This window comes from Eleutherodactylus coqui, chromosome 3 (assembly GCF_035609145.1).
Source record: "Eleutherodactylus coqui strain aEleCoq1 chromosome 3, aEleCoq1.hap1, whole genome shotgun sequence".
In the NCBI taxonomy this organism is placed as follows: Eukaryota; Metazoa; Chordata; class Amphibia; order Anura; family Eleutherodactylidae; genus Eleutherodactylus; species Eleutherodactylus coqui.
Genome location: NC_089839.1, coordinates 98,727,590 through 98,743,230, shown reverse-complemented (window position 1 = coordinate 98,743,230; position 15,641 = coordinate 98,727,590). Strand labels below are relative to the sequence as shown.

The 15,641-nt window shown below is 40.5% G+C and overlaps 23 non-coding genes across 23 annotated transcripts; all 23 read right to left on the bottom strand.

The window, feature by feature from the left end:
- Positions 1-49: 49 nt before the first annotated feature.
- Positions 50-132, bottom strand: TRNAL-UAA (transfer RNA leucine (anticodon UAA)). Its single transcript has one exon. It is a non-coding gene; the product is annotated as a tRNA-Leu (tRNA).
- Positions 133-485: 353 nt separating this feature from the next.
- Positions 486-568, bottom strand: TRNAL-UAA (transfer RNA leucine (anticodon UAA)). The gene has a single exon. It is a non-coding gene; the product is annotated as a tRNA-Leu (tRNA).
- Positions 569-923: 355 nt separating this feature from the next.
- TRNAL-UAA (transfer RNA leucine (anticodon UAA)) lies at positions 924-1,006 on the bottom strand. Its single transcript has one exon. It is a non-coding gene; the product is annotated as a tRNA-Leu (tRNA).
- A 1,228-nt stretch (positions 1,007-2,234) lies between these two features.
- TRNAL-UAA (transfer RNA leucine (anticodon UAA)) lies at positions 2,235-2,317 on the bottom strand. The gene has a single exon. It is a non-coding gene; the product is annotated as a tRNA-Leu (tRNA).
- Positions 2,318-2,671: 354 nt separating this feature from the next.
- Positions 2,672-2,754, bottom strand: TRNAL-UAA (transfer RNA leucine (anticodon UAA)). The gene has a single exon. It is a non-coding gene; the product is annotated as a tRNA-Leu (tRNA).
- A 353-nt stretch (positions 2,755-3,107) lies between these two features.
- On the bottom strand, positions 3,108-3,190 carry TRNAL-UAA (transfer RNA leucine (anticodon UAA)). Its single transcript has one exon. It is a non-coding gene; the product is annotated as a tRNA-Leu (tRNA).
- Positions 3,191-3,545: 355 nt separating this feature from the next.
- On the bottom strand, positions 3,546-3,628 carry TRNAL-UAA (transfer RNA leucine (anticodon UAA)). Its single transcript has one exon. It is a non-coding gene; the product is annotated as a tRNA-Leu (tRNA).
- A 791-nt stretch (positions 3,629-4,419) lies between these two features.
- Positions 4,420-4,502, bottom strand: TRNAL-UAA (transfer RNA leucine (anticodon UAA)). The gene has a single exon. It is a non-coding gene; the product is annotated as a tRNA-Leu (tRNA).
- Positions 4,503-5,731: 1,229 nt separating this feature from the next.
- Positions 5,732-5,814, bottom strand: TRNAL-UAA (transfer RNA leucine (anticodon UAA)). The gene has a single exon. It is a non-coding gene; the product is annotated as a tRNA-Leu (tRNA).
- Positions 5,815-6,169: 355 nt separating this feature from the next.
- Positions 6,170-6,252, bottom strand: TRNAL-UAA (transfer RNA leucine (anticodon UAA)). Its single transcript has one exon. It is a non-coding gene; the product is annotated as a tRNA-Leu (tRNA).
- A 2,542-nt stretch (positions 6,253-8,794) lies between these two features.
- TRNAL-UAA (transfer RNA leucine (anticodon UAA)) lies at positions 8,795-8,877 on the bottom strand. The gene has a single exon. It is a non-coding gene; the product is annotated as a tRNA-Leu (tRNA).
- Positions 8,878-9,232: 355 nt separating this feature from the next.
- Positions 9,233-9,315, bottom strand: TRNAL-UAA (transfer RNA leucine (anticodon UAA)). The gene has a single exon. It is a non-coding gene; the product is annotated as a tRNA-Leu (tRNA).
- A 354-nt stretch (positions 9,316-9,669) lies between these two features.
- Positions 9,670-9,752, bottom strand: TRNAL-UAA (transfer RNA leucine (anticodon UAA)). The gene has a single exon. It is a non-coding gene; the product is annotated as a tRNA-Leu (tRNA).
- A 356-nt stretch (positions 9,753-10,108) lies between these two features.
- TRNAL-UAA (transfer RNA leucine (anticodon UAA)) lies at positions 10,109-10,191 on the bottom strand. Its single transcript has one exon. It is a non-coding gene; the product is annotated as a tRNA-Leu (tRNA).
- Positions 10,192-10,546: 355 nt separating this feature from the next.
- TRNAL-UAA (transfer RNA leucine (anticodon UAA)) lies at positions 10,547-10,629 on the bottom strand. Its single transcript has one exon. It is a non-coding gene; the product is annotated as a tRNA-Leu (tRNA).
- A 793-nt stretch (positions 10,630-11,422) lies between these two features.
- Positions 11,423-11,505, bottom strand: TRNAL-UAA (transfer RNA leucine (anticodon UAA)). The gene has a single exon. It is a non-coding gene; the product is annotated as a tRNA-Leu (tRNA).
- A 355-nt stretch (positions 11,506-11,860) lies between these two features.
- On the bottom strand, positions 11,861-11,943 carry TRNAL-UAA (transfer RNA leucine (anticodon UAA)). The gene has a single exon. It is a non-coding gene; the product is annotated as a tRNA-Leu (tRNA).
- A 351-nt stretch (positions 11,944-12,294) lies between these two features.
- TRNAL-UAA (transfer RNA leucine (anticodon UAA)) lies at positions 12,295-12,377 on the bottom strand. The gene has a single exon. It is a non-coding gene; the product is annotated as a tRNA-Leu (tRNA).
- A 354-nt stretch (positions 12,378-12,731) lies between these two features.
- On the bottom strand, positions 12,732-12,814 carry TRNAL-UAA (transfer RNA leucine (anticodon UAA)). The gene has a single exon. It is a non-coding gene; the product is annotated as a tRNA-Leu (tRNA).
- Positions 12,815-13,169: 355 nt separating this feature from the next.
- On the bottom strand, positions 13,170-13,252 carry TRNAL-UAA (transfer RNA leucine (anticodon UAA)). The gene has a single exon. It is a non-coding gene; the product is annotated as a tRNA-Leu (tRNA).
- Positions 13,253-13,593: 341 nt separating this feature from the next.
- Positions 13,594-13,676, bottom strand: TRNAL-UAA (transfer RNA leucine (anticodon UAA)). Its single transcript has one exon. It is a non-coding gene; the product is annotated as a tRNA-Leu (tRNA).
- Positions 13,677-14,906: 1,230 nt separating this feature from the next.
- Positions 14,907-14,989, bottom strand: TRNAL-UAA (transfer RNA leucine (anticodon UAA)). The gene has a single exon. It is a non-coding gene; the product is annotated as a tRNA-Leu (tRNA).
- Positions 14,990-15,344: 355 nt separating this feature from the next.
- Positions 15,345-15,427, bottom strand: TRNAL-UAA (transfer RNA leucine (anticodon UAA)). Its single transcript has one exon. It is a non-coding gene; the product is annotated as a tRNA-Leu (tRNA).
- Between the last annotated feature and the right edge of the window lie 214 nt (positions 15,428-15,641).

Genomic DNA, 15,641 nt, shown 5'->3' with positions numbered 1-15,641 from the left:
TGTGTTGCTCTACGATTCCTAGCTAGCAGAGCTCCCCGGCTAAAACCTATACCAGGAGTGGGGTTTGAACCCACGCGGATACATATCCATTGGATCTTAAGTCCAACGCCTTAACAACTCGGCCATCCTGGTGAAAGACTGTCTTGTTTTTGCTCCCAATCGGATACAAATGTTGGCCATGCAATGCTCTTTGATGCGGTTTTCAGAATTTGGTTCAATTTCATCTTTTTCCTTGTGCAGTTTAAACATTTAGACACAAAAATCGATTCTTTCATCCAAAGTTTTAAGATTGTAATGTGCGTAAAGCACATATGATCATGGTAGGGATCATGATTAACAATTTGCTCCTAGGATAAAAAGAATGTAATAAACACACAGTCACAGGATTCAGATTGAGAAAAAAATTATTGGCAAAGAGACCTGCAGCAGGATCTTTTGTGTTGCTCTACAATTCCTAGCTTGCAGAGCTCCCCGGCTAAAACCTATACCAGGAGTGGGGTTTGAACCCACGCGGATACATATCCATTGGATCTTAAGTCCAACGCCTTAACCACTCGGCCATCCTGGTGGAAAACTGTCCTGTTTTTGCTCCCAATCGGATGCAAATGTTGGCCATACAATGCTCTTTGATGCGGTTTTCAGAATTTGGTTCAATTTCATCTATTTCCTTGTGCAGTTTAAACATTTAGACACAAAAATCGATTCTTTCATCCAATGTTTTGTAGATTGGATATGTGCGTAAAGCACCTATGATCATGGTAGGGATCATGATTAACAATTTGCTCCTAGGATAAAAAGAATGCTATAAACACACAGTCGCAGGATTCAGATTGAGAAAAAAATTATTGGCAAAGAGACCTGCAGCAGGATCTTTTGTGTTGCTCTACGATTCCTAGCTTGCAGAGCTCCCCGGCTAAAACCTATACCAGGAGTGGGGTTTGAACCCACGCGGATACATATCCATTGGATCTTAAGTCCAACGCCTTAACCACTCGGCCATCCTGGTGGAAGACTGTCTTATTTTTGCTCCCAATCGTATACAAATGTTGGCCATGCAATGCTCTTTGATGCGGTTATCAGAATTTGGTTCAATTTCATCTTTTTCCTTGTGTAGTTTAAACATTTAGACACAAAAATCAATTCTTTCATCCAAAGTTTTAAAATTGTAATGTGCGTAAAGCACATATGATCATGGTAGGGATCATGATTAACAATTTGCTCCTAGGATAAAAAGAATGTAATAAACACACAGTCACAGGATTCAGATTGAGAAAAAAATTATTGGCAAAGAGACCTGCAGCAGGATCTTTTGTGTTGCTCTACGATTCCTAGCTTGCAGAGCTCCCCGGCTAAAACCTATACCCGGAGTGGGGTTTGAACCCACGCGGATACATATCCATTAGTTCTTAAGTCCAACGCTTTAACCACTCGGCCATCCTGGTGTAAAACTATCCTCTTTTTGGTCCCAATCGGATACAAATGTTGGCCATACAATGCTCTTTGATGCGGTTTTCAGAATTTGGTTCAATTTCATCTATTTCCTTGTGCAGTTGAAACATTTAGACACAAAAATCGATTCTTTCATCCAATGTTTTGTAGATTGGATATGTGCGTAAAGCACATATGATCATGGTAGGGATCATGATTAACAATTTGCTCCTAGGATAAAAAGAATGCTATAAACACACAGTCGCAGGATTCAGATTGAGAAAAAAATTATTGGCAAAGAGACCTGCAGCAGGATCTTTTGTGTTGCTCTACGATTCCTAGCTTGCAGAGTTCCCACGCTAAAACCTATACCCGGAGTGGGGTTTGAATCCACGCGGATACATATCCACTGGATCTTAAGTCCAACGCCTTAACAACTTGGCCATCCTAGTGAAAGACTATCTTGCTTTGGCTCCCAATCGGATACAAATGTTGGCCATGCAATGCTCTTTGATGCGGTTTTCAGAATTTGGTTCAATTTCATCTATTTCCTTGTGCAGTTTAAACATTTAGACACAAAAATCGATTCTTTCATCCAAAGTTTTGAAGATTGTTATGTGCGTAAAGTACATATGATCATGGTAGGGATCATGATTAACAATTTGCTCCTAGGATAAAAAGAATGCTATAAACACACAGTCACAGGATTCAGATTGAGAAAAAAATTATTGGCAAAGAGACCTGCAGCAGGATCTGTTGTGTTGCTCTACGATTCCTAGCTTGCAGAGCTCCCCGGCTAAAACCTATACCAGGAGTGGGGTTTGAACCCACGCAGATACATATCCATTGGATCTTAAGTCCAACACCTTAACCACTCGGCCATCCTGGTGGAAGACTGTCCTGTTTTTGCTCCCAATCGGATGCAAATGTTGGCCATACAATGCTCTTTGATGCGGTTTTCAGAATTTGGTTCAATTTCATCTATTTCCTTGTGCAGTTTAAACATTTAGACACAAAAATCGATTCTTTCATCCAAGGTTTTGAAGATTGTTATGTGCGTAAAGCACATATGATCATGGTAGGGATCATGATTAACAATTTGCTCCTAGGATAAAAAGAATGCTATAAACACACAGTCGCAGGATTCAGATTGAGAAAAAAATTATTGGCAAAGAGACCTGCAGCAGGATCTTTTGTGTTGCTCTACGATTCCTAGCTAGCAGAGCTCCCCGGCTAAAACCTATACCAGGAGTGGGGTTTGAACCCACGCGGATACATATCCATTGGATCTTAAGTCCAACGCCTTAACAACTCGGCCATCCTGGTGAAAGACTGTCTTGTTTTTGCTCCCAATCGGATACAAATGTTGGCCATGCAATGCTCTTTGATGCGGTTTTCAGAATTTGGTTCAATTTCATCTTTTTCCTTGTGCAGTTTAAACATTTAGACACAAAAATCGATTCTTTCATCCAAAGTTTTAAGATTGTAATGTGCGTAAAGCACATATGATCATGGTAGGGATCATGATTAACAATTTGCTCCTAGGATAAAAAGAATGTAATAAACACACAGTCACAGGATTCAGATTGAGAAAAAAATTATTGGCAAAGAGACCTGCAGCAGGATCTTTTGTGTTGCTCTACAATTCCTAGCTTGCAGAGCTCCCCGGCTAAAACCTATACCAGGAGTGGGGTTTGAACCCACGCGGATACATATCCATTGGATCTTAAGTCCAACGCCTTAACCACTCGGCCATCCTGGTGGAAAACTGTCCTGTTTTTGCTCCCAATCGGATGCAAATGTTGGCCATACAATGCTCTTTGATGCGGTTTTCAGAATTTGGTTCAATTTCATCTATTTCCTTGTGCAGTTTAAACATTTAGACACAAAAATCGATTCTTTCATCCAATGTTTTGTAGATTGGATATGTGCGTAAAGCACCTATGATCATGGTAGGGATCATGATTAACAATTTGCTCCTAGGATAAAAAGAATGCTATAAACACACAGTCGCAGGATTCAGATTGAGAAAAAAATTATTGGCAAAGAGACCTGCAGCAGGATCTTTTGTGTTGCTCTACGATTCCTAGCTTGCAGAGCTCCCCGGCTAAAACCTATACCAGGAGTGGGGTTTGAACCCACGCGGATACATATCCATTGGATCTTAAGTCCAACGCCTTAACCACTCGGCCATCCTGGTGGAAGACTGTCTTATTTTTGCTCCCAATCGTATACAAATGTTGGCCATGCAATGCTCTTTGATGCGGTTATCAGAATTTGGTTCAATTTCATCTTTTTCCTTGTGTAGTTTAAACATTTAGACACAAAAATCAATTCTTTCATCCAAAGTTTTAAAATTGTAATGTGCGTAAAGCACATATGATCATGGTAGGGATCATGATTAACAATTTGCTCCTAGGATAAAAAGAATGTAATAAACACACAGTCACAGGATTCAGATTGAGAAAAAAATTATTGGCAAAGAGACCTGCAGCAGGATCTTTTGTGTTGCTCTACGATTCCTAGCTTGCAGAGCTCCCCGGCTAAAACCTATACCCGGAGTGGGGTTTGAACCCACGCGGATACATATCCATTAGTTCTTAAGTCCAACGCTTTAACCACTCGGCCATCCTGGTGTAAAACTATCCTCTTTTTGGTCCCAATCGGATACAAATGTTGGCCATACAATGCTCTTTGATGCGGTTTTCAGAATTTGGTTCAATTTCATCTATTTCCTTGTGCAGTTGAAACATTTAGACACAAAAATCGATTCTTTCATCCAATGTTTTGTAGATTGGATATGTGCGTAAAGCACATATGATCATGGTAGGGATCATGATTAACAATTTGCTCCTAGGATAAAAAGAATGCTATAAACACACAGTCGCAGGATTCAGATTGAGAAAAAAATTATTGGCAAAGAGACCTGCAGCAGGATCTGTTGTGTTGCTCTACGATTCCTAGCTTGCAGAGCTCCCCGGCTAAAACCTATACCAGGAGTGGGGTTTGAACCCACGCAGATACATATCCATTGGATCTTAAGTCCAACACCTTAACCACTCGGCCATCCTGGTGGAAGACTGTCCTGTTTTTGCTCCCAATCGGATGCAAATGTTGGCCATACAATGCTCTTTGATGCGGTTTTCAGAATTTGGTTCAATTTCATCTATTTCCTTGTGCAGTTTAAACATTTAGACACAAAAATCGATTCTTTCATCCAATGTTTTGTAGATTGGATATGTGCGTAAAGCACCTATGATCATGGTAGGGATCATGATTAACAATTTGCTCCTAGGATAAAAAGAATGCTATAAACACACAGTCGCAGGATTCAGATTGAGAAAAAAATTATTGGCAAAGAGACCTGCAGCAGGATCTTTTGTGTTGCTCTACGATTCCTAGCTTGCAGAGCTCCCCGGCTAAAACCTATACCCGGAGTGGGGTTTGAACCCACGCGGATACATATCCATTAGTTCTTAAGTCCAACGCTTTAACCACTCGGCCATCCTGGTGTAAAACTATCCTCTTTTTGGTCCCAATCGGATCCAAATGTTGGCCATGCAATGCTCTTTGATGCGGTTTTCAGAATTTGGTTCAATTTCATCTATTTCCTTGTGCAGTTTAAACATTTAGACACAAAAATCGATTCTTTCATCCAATGTTTTGTAGATTGGATATGTGCGTAAAGCACCTATGATCATGGTAGGGATCATGATTAACAATTTGCTCCTAGGATAAAAAGAATGCTATAAACACACAGTCACAGGATTCAGATTGAGAAAAAAATTATTGGCAAAGAGACCTGCAGCAGGATCTTTTGTGTTGCTCTACGATTCCTAGCTTGCAGAGTTCCCACGCTAAAACCTATACCAGGAGTGGGGTTTGAACCCACACGGATACATATCCATTGGATCTTAAGTCCAACGCCTTAACAACTTGGCCATCCTAGTGAAAGACTATCTTGCTTTGGCTCCCAATCGGATACAAATGTTGGCCATGCAATGCTCTTTGATGCGGTTTTCAGAATTTGGTTCAATTTCATCTATTTCCTTGTGCAGTTTAAACATTTAGACACAAAAATCGATTCTTTCATCCAAAGTTTCAAGATTGTAATGTGCGTAAAGCACATATGATCATGGTAGGGATCATGATTAACAATTTGCTCCTAGGATAAAAAGAATGTAATAAACACACAGTCACAGGATTCAGATTGAGAAAAAAATTATTGCCAAAGAGACCTGCAGCAGGATCTGTTGTGTTGCTCTACGATTCCTAGCTTGCAGAGCTCCCCGGCTAAAACCTATACCAGGAGTGGGGTTTGAACCCACGCGGATACATATCCATTGGATCTTAAGTCCAACGCCTTAACCACTCGGCCATCCTGGTGGAAGACTGTCCTGTTTTTGCTCCCAATCGGATGCAAATGTTGGCCATACAATGCTCTTTGATGCGGTTTTCAGAATTTGGTTCAATTTCATCTATTTCCTTGTGCAGTTTAAACATTTAGACACAAAAATCGTTTCTTTCATCCAATGTTTTGTAGATTGGATATGTGCGTAAAGCACCTATGATCATGGTAGGGATCATGATTAACAATTTGCTCCTAGGATAAAAAGAATGCTATAAAAACACAGTCGCAGGATTCAGATTGAGAAAAAAATTATTGGCAAAGAGACCTGCAGCAGGATCTTTTGTGTTGCTCTACGATTCCTAGCTTGCAGAGCTCCCCGGCTAAAACCTATACCAGGAGTGGGGTTTGAACCCACGCGGATACATATCCATTGGATCTTAAGTCCAACGCCTTAACCACTCGGCCATCCTGGTGGAAGACTGCCTTATTTTTGCTCCCAATCGTATACAAATGTTGGCCATGCAATGCTCTTTGATGCGGTTTTCAGAATTTGGTTCAATTTCATCTATTTCCTTGTGCAGTTTAAACATTTAGACACAAAAATCGATTCTTTCATCCAAGGTTTTGAAGATTGTTATGTGCTTAAAGCACATATGATCATGGTAGGGATCATGATTAACAATTTGCTCCTAGGATAAAAAGAATGTAATAAACACACAGTCACAGGATTCAGATTGAGAAAAAAATTATTGGCAAAGAGACCTGCAGCAGGATCTGTTGTGTTGCTCTACGATTCCTAGCTTGCAGAGCTCCCCGGCTAAAACCTATACCAGGAGTGGGGTTTGAACCCACGCGGATACATATCCATTGGATCTTAAGTCCAACGCCTTAACAACTCTGCCGTCCTGGTGAAAGACTGTCTTGTTTTTGCTCCCAATCGGATACAAATGTTGGCCATGCAATGCTCTTTGATGCGGTTATCAGAATTTGGTTCAATTTCATCTTTTTCCTTGTGCAGTTTAAACATTTAGACACAAAAATCAATTCTTTCATCCAAAGTTTTAAGATTGTAATGTGCGTAAAGCACATATGATCATGGTAGGGATCATGATTAACAATTTGCTCCTAGGATAAAAAGAATGTAATAAACACACAGTCACAGGATTCAGATTGAGAAAAAAATTATTGGCAAAGAGACCTGCAGCAGGATCTTTTGTGTTGCTCTAAGATTCATAGCTTGCAGAGCTCCCCGGCTAAAACCTATACCCGGAGTGGGGTTTGAACCCACGCGGATACATATCCATTAGTTCTTAAGTCCAACGCTTTAACCACTCGGCCATCCTGGTGTAAAACTATCCTCTTTTTGGACCCAATCGGATACAAATGTTGGCCATACAATGCTCTTTGATGCGGTTTTCAGAATTTGGTTCAATTTCATCTATTTCCTTGTGCAGTTGAAACATTTAGACACAAAAATCGATTCTTTCATCCAATGTTTTGTAGATTGGATATGTGCGTAAAGCACCTATGATCATGGTAGGGATCATGATTAACAATTTGCTCCTAGGATAAAAAGAATGCTATAAACACACAGTCGCAGGATTCAGATTGAGAAAAAAATTATTGGCAAAGAGACCTGCAGCAGGATCTTTTGTGTTGCTCTACGATTCCTAGCTTGCAGAGCTCCCCGGCTAAAACCTATACCAGGAGTGGGGTTTGAACCCACGCGGATACATATCCATTGGATCTTAAGTCCAACGCCTTAACAACTTGGCCATCCTAGTGAAAGACTATCTTGTTTTGGCTCCCAATCGGATACAAATGTTGGCCATGCAATGCTCTTTGATGCGGTTTTCAGAATTTGGTTCAATTTCATCTATTTCCTTGTGCAGTTTAAACATTTAGACACAAAAATCGATTCTTTCATCCAATGTTTTGTAGATTGGATATGTGCGTAAAGCACCTATGATCATGGTAGGGATCATGATTAACAATTTGCTCCTAGGATAAAAAGAATGCTATAAACACACAGTCGCAGGATTCAGATTGAGAAAAAAATTATTGGCAAAGAGACCTGCAGCAGGATCTTTTGTGTTGCTCTACGATTCCTAGCTTGCAGAGCTCCCCGGCTAAAACCTATACCAGGAGTGGGGTTTGAACCCACGCGGATACATATCCATTGGATCTTAAGTCCAACGCCTTAACAACTTGGCCATCCTAGTGAAAGACTATCTTGCTTTGGCTCCCAATCGGATACAAATGTTGGCCATGCAATGCTCTTTGATGCGGTTTTCAGAATTTGGTTCAATTTCATCTATTTCCTTGTGCAGTTTAAACATTTAGACACAAAAATCGATTCTTTCATCCAAAGTTTTGAAGATTGTTATGTGCGTAAAGTACATATGATCATGGTAGGGATCATGATTAACAATTTGCTCCTAGGATAAAAAGAATGCTATAAACACACAGTCACAGGATTCAGATTGAGAAAAAAATTATTGGCAAAGAGACCTGCAGCAGGATCTGTTGTGTTGCTCTACGATTCCTAGCTTGCAGAGCTCCCCGGCTAATACCTATACCAGGAGTGGGGTTTGAACCCACGCAGATACATATCCATTGGATCTTAAGTCCAACGCCTTAACCACTCGGCCATCCTGTTGGAAGACTGTCCTGTTTTTGCTCCCAATCGGATGCAAATGTTGGCCATACAATGCTCTTTGATGCGGTTTTCAGAATTTGGTTCAATTTCATCTATTTCCTTGTGCAGTTTAAAACATTTAGACACAAAAATCGATTCTTTCATCCAATGTTTTGTAGATTGGATATGTGCGTAAAGCACCTATGATCATGGTAGGGATCATGATTAACAATTTGCTCCTAGGATAAAAAGAATGCTATAAACACACAGTCGCAGGATTCAGATTGAGAAACAAATTTTTGGCAAAGAGACCTGCAGCAGCATCTTTTGTGTTGCTCTACGATTCCTAGCTTGCAGAGCTCCCCGGGTAAAACCTATACCAGGAGTGGGGTTTGAACCCACGCGGATACATATCCATTGGATCTTAAGTCCAACGCCTTAACCACTCGGCCATCCTGGTGTAAAACTATCCTGTTTTTACTCCCAATCGGATGCAAATGTTGGCCATACAATGCTCTTTGATGCGGTTTTCAGAATTTGGTTCAATTTCATCTATTTCCTTGTGCAGTTTAAACATTTAGACACAAAAATCGATTCTTTCATCCAAGGTTTTGAAGATTGTTATGTGCGTAAAGCACATATGATCATGGTAGGGATCATGATTAACAATTTGCTCCTAGGATAAAAAGAATGCTATAAACACACAGTCACAGGATTCAGATTGAGAAAACAAATTTTTGGCAAAGAGACCTGCAGCAGGATCTTTTGTGTTGCTCTACGATTCCTAGCTTGCAGAGCTCCCCGGCTAAAACCTATACCAGGAGTGGGGTTTGAACCCACGCGGATACATATCCATTGGATCTTAAGTACAACGCCTTAACCACTCGGCCATCCCGGTGTAAAACTATCCTTTTTTTGCTCCCAATCGGATACAAATGTTGGCCATGCAATGCTCTTTGATGCGGTTTTCAGAATTTGGTTCAATTTCATCTATTTCCTTGTGCAGTTTAAACATTTAGACACAAAAATCGATTCTTTCATCCAAAGTTTTGAAGATTGTTATGTGCGTAAAGTACATATGATCATGGTAGGGATCATGATTAACAATTTGCTCCTAGGATAAAAAGAATGCTATAAACACACAGTCACAGGATTCAGATTGAGAAAAAAATTATTGGCAAAGAGACCTGCAGCAGGATCTGTTGTGTTGCTCTACGATTCCTAGCTTGCAGAGCTCCCCGGCTAATACCTATACCAGGAGTGGGGTTTGAACCCACGCAGATACATATCCATTGGATCTTAAGTCCAACGCCTTAACCACTCGGCCATCCTGGTGGAAGACTGTCCTGTTTTTGCTCCCAATCGGATGCAAATGTTGGCCATACAATGCTCTTTGATGCGGTTTTCAGAATTTGGTTCAATTTCATCTATTTCCTTGTGCAGTTTAAAACATTTAGACACAAAAATCGATTCTTTCATCCAATGTTTTGTAGATTGGATATGTGCGTAAAGCACCTATGATCATGGTAGGGATCATGATTAACAATTTGCTCCTAGGATAAAAAGAATGCTATAAACACACAGTCGCAGGATTCAGATTGAGAAACAAATTTTTGGCAAAGAGACCTGCAGCAGCATCTTTTGTGTTGCTCTACGATTCCTAGCTTGCAGAGCTCCCCGGGTAAAACCTATACCAGGAGTGGGGTTTGAACCCACGCGGATACATATCCATTGGATCTTAAGTCCAACGCCTTAACCACTCGGCCATCCTGGTGTAAAACTATCCTGTTTTTACTCCCAATCGGATGCAAATGTTGGCCATACAATGCTCTTTGATGCGGTTTTCAGAATTTGGTTCAATTTCATCTATTTCCTTGTGCAGTTTAAACATTTAGACACAAAAATCGATTCTTTCATCCAAGGTTTTGAAGATTGTTATGTGCGTAAAGCACATATGATCATGGTAGGGATCATGATTAACAATTTGCTCCTAGGATAAAAAGAATGCTATAAACACACAGTCACAGGATTCAGATTGAGAAAACAAATTTTTGGCAAAGAGACCTGCAGCAGGATCTTTTGTGTTGCTCTACGATTCCTAGCTTGCAGAGCTCCCCGGCTAAAACCTATACCAGGAGTGGGGTTTGAACCCACGCGGATACATATCCATTGGATCTTAAGTACAACGCCTTAACCACTCGGCCATCCCGGTGTAAAACTATCCTTTTTTTGCTCCCAATCGGATGCAAATGTTGGCCATACAATGCTCTTTGATGCGGTTTTCAGAATTTGGTTCAATTTCATCTATTTCCTTGTGCAGTTTAAACATTTAGACACAAAAATCGATTCTTTCATCCAAAGTTTTGAAGATTGTTATGTGCGTAAAGCACATGTGATCATGGTAGGGATCATGATTAACAATTTGCTCCTAGGATAAAAAGAATGCTATAAACACACAGTCACAGGATTCAGATTGAGAAAACAAATTATTGGCAAAGAGACCTGCAGCAGGATCTTTTGTGTTGCTCTACGATTCATAGCTTGCAGAGTTCCCACGCTAAAACCTATACCAGGAGTGGGGTTTGAACCCACGCGGATACATATCCATTGGATCTTAAGTCCAACGCCTTAACAACTTGGCCATCCTAGTGAAAGACTGTCCTGTTTTTGCTCCCAATCGGATGCAAATGTTGGCCATACAATGCTCTTTGATGCGGTTTTCAGAATTTGGTTCAATTTCATCTATTTCCTTGTGCAGTTTAAACATTTAGACACAAAAATCGATTCTTTCATCCAATGTTTTGTAGATTGGATATGTGCGTAAAGCACCTATGATCATGGTAGGGATCATGATTAACAATTTGCTCCTAGGATAAAAAGAATGCTATAAACACACAGTCGCAGGATTCAGATTGAGAAAAAAATTATTGGCAAAGAGACCTGCAGCAGGATCTGTTGTGTTGCTCTACGATTCCTAGCTTGCAGAGCTCCCCGGCTAAAACCTATACCAGGAGTGGGGTTTGAACCCACGCGGATACATATCCATTGGATCTTAAGTCCAACGCCTTAACCACTCGGCCATCCTGGAGGAAGACTGTCCTGTTTTTGCTCCCAATCGGATGCAAATGTTATCCATACAATGCTCTTTGATGCGGTTTTCAGAATTTGGTTCAATTTCATCTATTTCCTTGTGCAGTTTAAACATTTAGACACAAAAATCGTTTCTTTCATCCAATGTTTTGTAGATTGGATATGTGCGTAAAGCACCTATGATCATGGTAGGGATCATGATTAACAATTTGCTCCTAGGATAAAAAGAATGCTATAAACACACAGTCGCAGGATTCAGATTGAGAAAAAAATTATTGGCAAAGAGACCTGCAGCAGGATCTTTTGTGTTGCTCTACGATTCCTAGCTTGCAGAGCTCCCCGGCTAAAACCTATACCAGGAGTGGGGTTTGAACCCACGCGGATACATATCCATTGGATCTTAAGTCCAACGCCTTAACCACTCGGCCATCCTGGTGTAAAACTATCCCGCTTTGCTCTCAATCGGATGCAAATGTTGGCCATACAATGCTCTTTGATGCGGTTTTCAGAATTTGGTTCAATTTCATCTATTTCCTTGTGCAGTTTAAACATTTAGACACAAAAATCGATTCTTTCATCCAAAGTTTTAGATTGTTATGTGCGTAAAGCACATATGATCATGGTAGGGATCATGATTAACAATTTGCTCCTAGGATAAAAAGAATGTAATAAACACACAGTCACAGGATTCAGATTGAGAAAAAAATTATTGGCAAAGAGACCTGCAGCAGGATCTTTTGTGTTGCTCTACAATTCCTAGCTTGCAGAGCTCCCCGGCTAAAACCTATACCAGGAGTGGGGTTTGAACCCACGCGGATACATATCCATTGGATCTTAAGTCCAACGCCTTAACCACTCGGCCATCCTGGTGGAAGACTGTCTTATTTTTGATCCCAATCGTATACAAATGTTGGCCATGCAATGCTCTTTGATGCGGTTTTCAGAATTTGGTTCAATTTCATCTATTTCCTTGTGCAGTTTAAACATTTAGACACAAAAATCGATTCTTTCATCCAAGGTTTTGAAGATTGTTATGTGCGTAAAGCACATATGATCATGGTAGGGATCATGATTAACAATTTGCTCCTAGGATAAAAAGAATGTAATAAACACACAGTCACAGGATTCAGATTGAGAAAAAAATTATTGGCAAAGAGACCTGCAGCAGGATCTTTTGTGTTGCTCTACAATTCCTAGCTTGCAGAGCTCCCCGGCTAAAACCTATACCAGGAGTGGGGTTTGAACCCACGCGGATACATATCCATTGGATCTTAAGTCCAACGCCTTAACAACTCGGCCATCCTGGTGAAAGACTGTCTTGTTTTTGCTCCCAATCGGATACAAATGTTGGCCATGCAATGCTCTTTGATGCGGTTTTCAGAATTTGGTTCAATTTCATCTTTTTCCTTGTGCAGTTTAAACATTTAGACACAAAAATCGTTTCTTTCATCCAATGTTTTGTAGATTGGATATGTGCGTAAAGCACCTATGATCATGGTAGGGATCATGATTAACAATTTGCTCCTAGGATAAAAAGAATGCTATAAACACACAGTCGCAGGATTCAGATTGAGAAAAAAATTATTGGCAAAGAGACCTGCAGCAGGATCTTTTGTGTTGCTCTACGATTCCTAGCTTGCAGAGCTCCCCGCTAAAAACCTATACCAGGAGTGGGGTTTGAACCCACGCAGATACATATCCATTGGATCTTAAGTCCAACGCCTTACCCACTCGGCCATCCTGGTGTAAAACTATCCCGCTTTGCTCCCAATCGGATGCAAATGTTGGCCATACAATGCTCTTTGATGCGGTTTTCAGAATTTGGTTCAATTTCATCTATTTCCTTGTGCAGTTTAAACATTTAGACACAAAAATCGATTCTTTCATCCAAAGTTTTGAAGATTGTTATGTGCGTAAAGCACATATGATCATGGTAGGGATCATGATTAACAATTTGCTCCTAGGATAAAAAGAATGTAATAAACACACAGTCACAGGATTCAGATTGAGAAAAAAATTATTGGCAAAGAGACCTGTTGTGTTGCTCTACGATTCCTAGCTTGCAGAGCTCCCCGGCTGAAACCTATACCAGGAGTGGGGTTTGAACCCACGCGGATACATATCCATTGGATGTTAAGTCCAACGCCTTAACCACTCGGCCATCCTGGTGGAAGACTGTCCTGTTTTTGCTCCGAATCGGATACAAATGTTGGCCATGCAATGCTCTTTGATGCAGTTTTCAGAATTTGGTTCAATTTCATCTATTTCCTTGTGCAGTTTAAACATTTAGACACAAAAATCGATTCTTTCATCCAAGGTTTTGAAGATTGGATATGTGCGTAAAGCACCTATGATCATGGTAGGGATCATGATTAACAATTTGCTCCTAGGATGAAAAGAATGCTATAAACACACAGTCGCAGGATTCAGATTGAGAAAAAAATTATTGGCAAAGAGACCTGCAGCAGGATCTTTTGTGTTGCTCTACGATTCCTAGCTTGCAGAGCTCCCCGGCTAAAACCTATACCTGGAGTGGGGTTTGAACCCACGCGGATACATATCCATTAGTTCTTAAGTCCAATGCTTTAACCACTCGGCCATCCTGGTGTAAAACTATCCTCTTTTTGGTCCCAATCGGATCCAAATGTTGGCCATGCAATGCTCTTTGATGCGGTTTTCAGAATTTGGTTCAATTTCATCTATTTCCTTGTGCAGTTTAAACATTTAGACACAAAAATCGATTCTTTCATCCAATGTTTTGTAGATTGGATATGTGCGTAAAGCACCTATGATCATGGTAGGGATCATGATTAACAATTTGCTCCTAGGATAAAAAGAATGCTATAAACACACAGTCGCAGGATTCAGATTGAGAAAAAAATTATTGGCAAAGAGACCTGCAGCAGGATCTTTTGTGTTGCTCTACGATTCCTAGCTTGCAGAGTTCCCACGCTAAAACCTATACGAGGAGTGGGGTTTGAACCCACGCGGATACATATCCATTGGATCTTAAGTCCAACGCCTTAACAACTTGGCCATCCTAGTGAAAGACTATCTTGCTTTGGCTCCCAATCGGATACAAATGTTGGCCATGCAATGCTCTTTGATGCGGTTTTCAGAATTTGGTTCAATTTCATCTATTTCCTTGTGCAGTTTAAACATTTAGACACAAAAATCGATTCTTTCATCCAAAGTTTTGAAGATTGTTATGTGCGTAAAGCACATATGATCATGGTAGGGATCATGATTAACAATTTGCTCCTAGGATAAAAAGAATGCTATAAACACACAGTCACAGGATTCAGATTGAGAAAAAAATTATTGGCAAAGAGACCTGCAGCAGGATCTGTTGTGTTGCTCTACGATTCCTAGCTTGCAGAGCTCCCCGGCTAAAACCTATACCAGGAGTGGGGTTTGAACCCACGCAGATACATATCCATTGGATCTTAAGTCCAACGCCTTAACCACTCGGCCATCCTGGTGAAAGACTGTCCTGTTTTTGCTCCCAATCGGATGCAAATGTTGGCCATACAATGCTCTTTGATGCGGTTTTCAGAATTTGGTTCAATTTCATCTATTTCCTTGTGCAGTTTAAACATTTAGACACAAAAATCGATTCTTTCATCCAATGTTTTGTAGATTGGATATGTGCGTAAAGCACCTATGATCATGGTAGGGATCATGATTAACAATTTGCTCCTAGGATAAAAAGAATGCTATAAACACACAGTCGCAGGATTCAGATTGAGAAAAAAATTATTGGCAAAGAGACCTGCAGCAGGATCTGTTGTGTTGCTCTACGATTCCTAGCTTGCAGAGCTCCCCGGCTAAAACCTATACCAGGAGTGGGGTTTGAACCCACGCGGATACATATCCATTGGATCTTAAGTCCAACGCCTTAACCACTCGGCCATCCTGGTGGAAGACTGTCCTGTTTTTGCTCCAAATCGGATGCAAATGTTGGCCATACAATGCTCTTTGATGCGGTTTTCAGAATTTGGTTCAATTTCATCTATTTCCTTGTGCAGTTTAAACATTTAGACACAAAAATCGTTTCTTTCATCCAATGTTTTGTAGATTGGATATGTGCGTAAAGCACCTATGATCATGGTAGGGATCATGATTAACAATTTG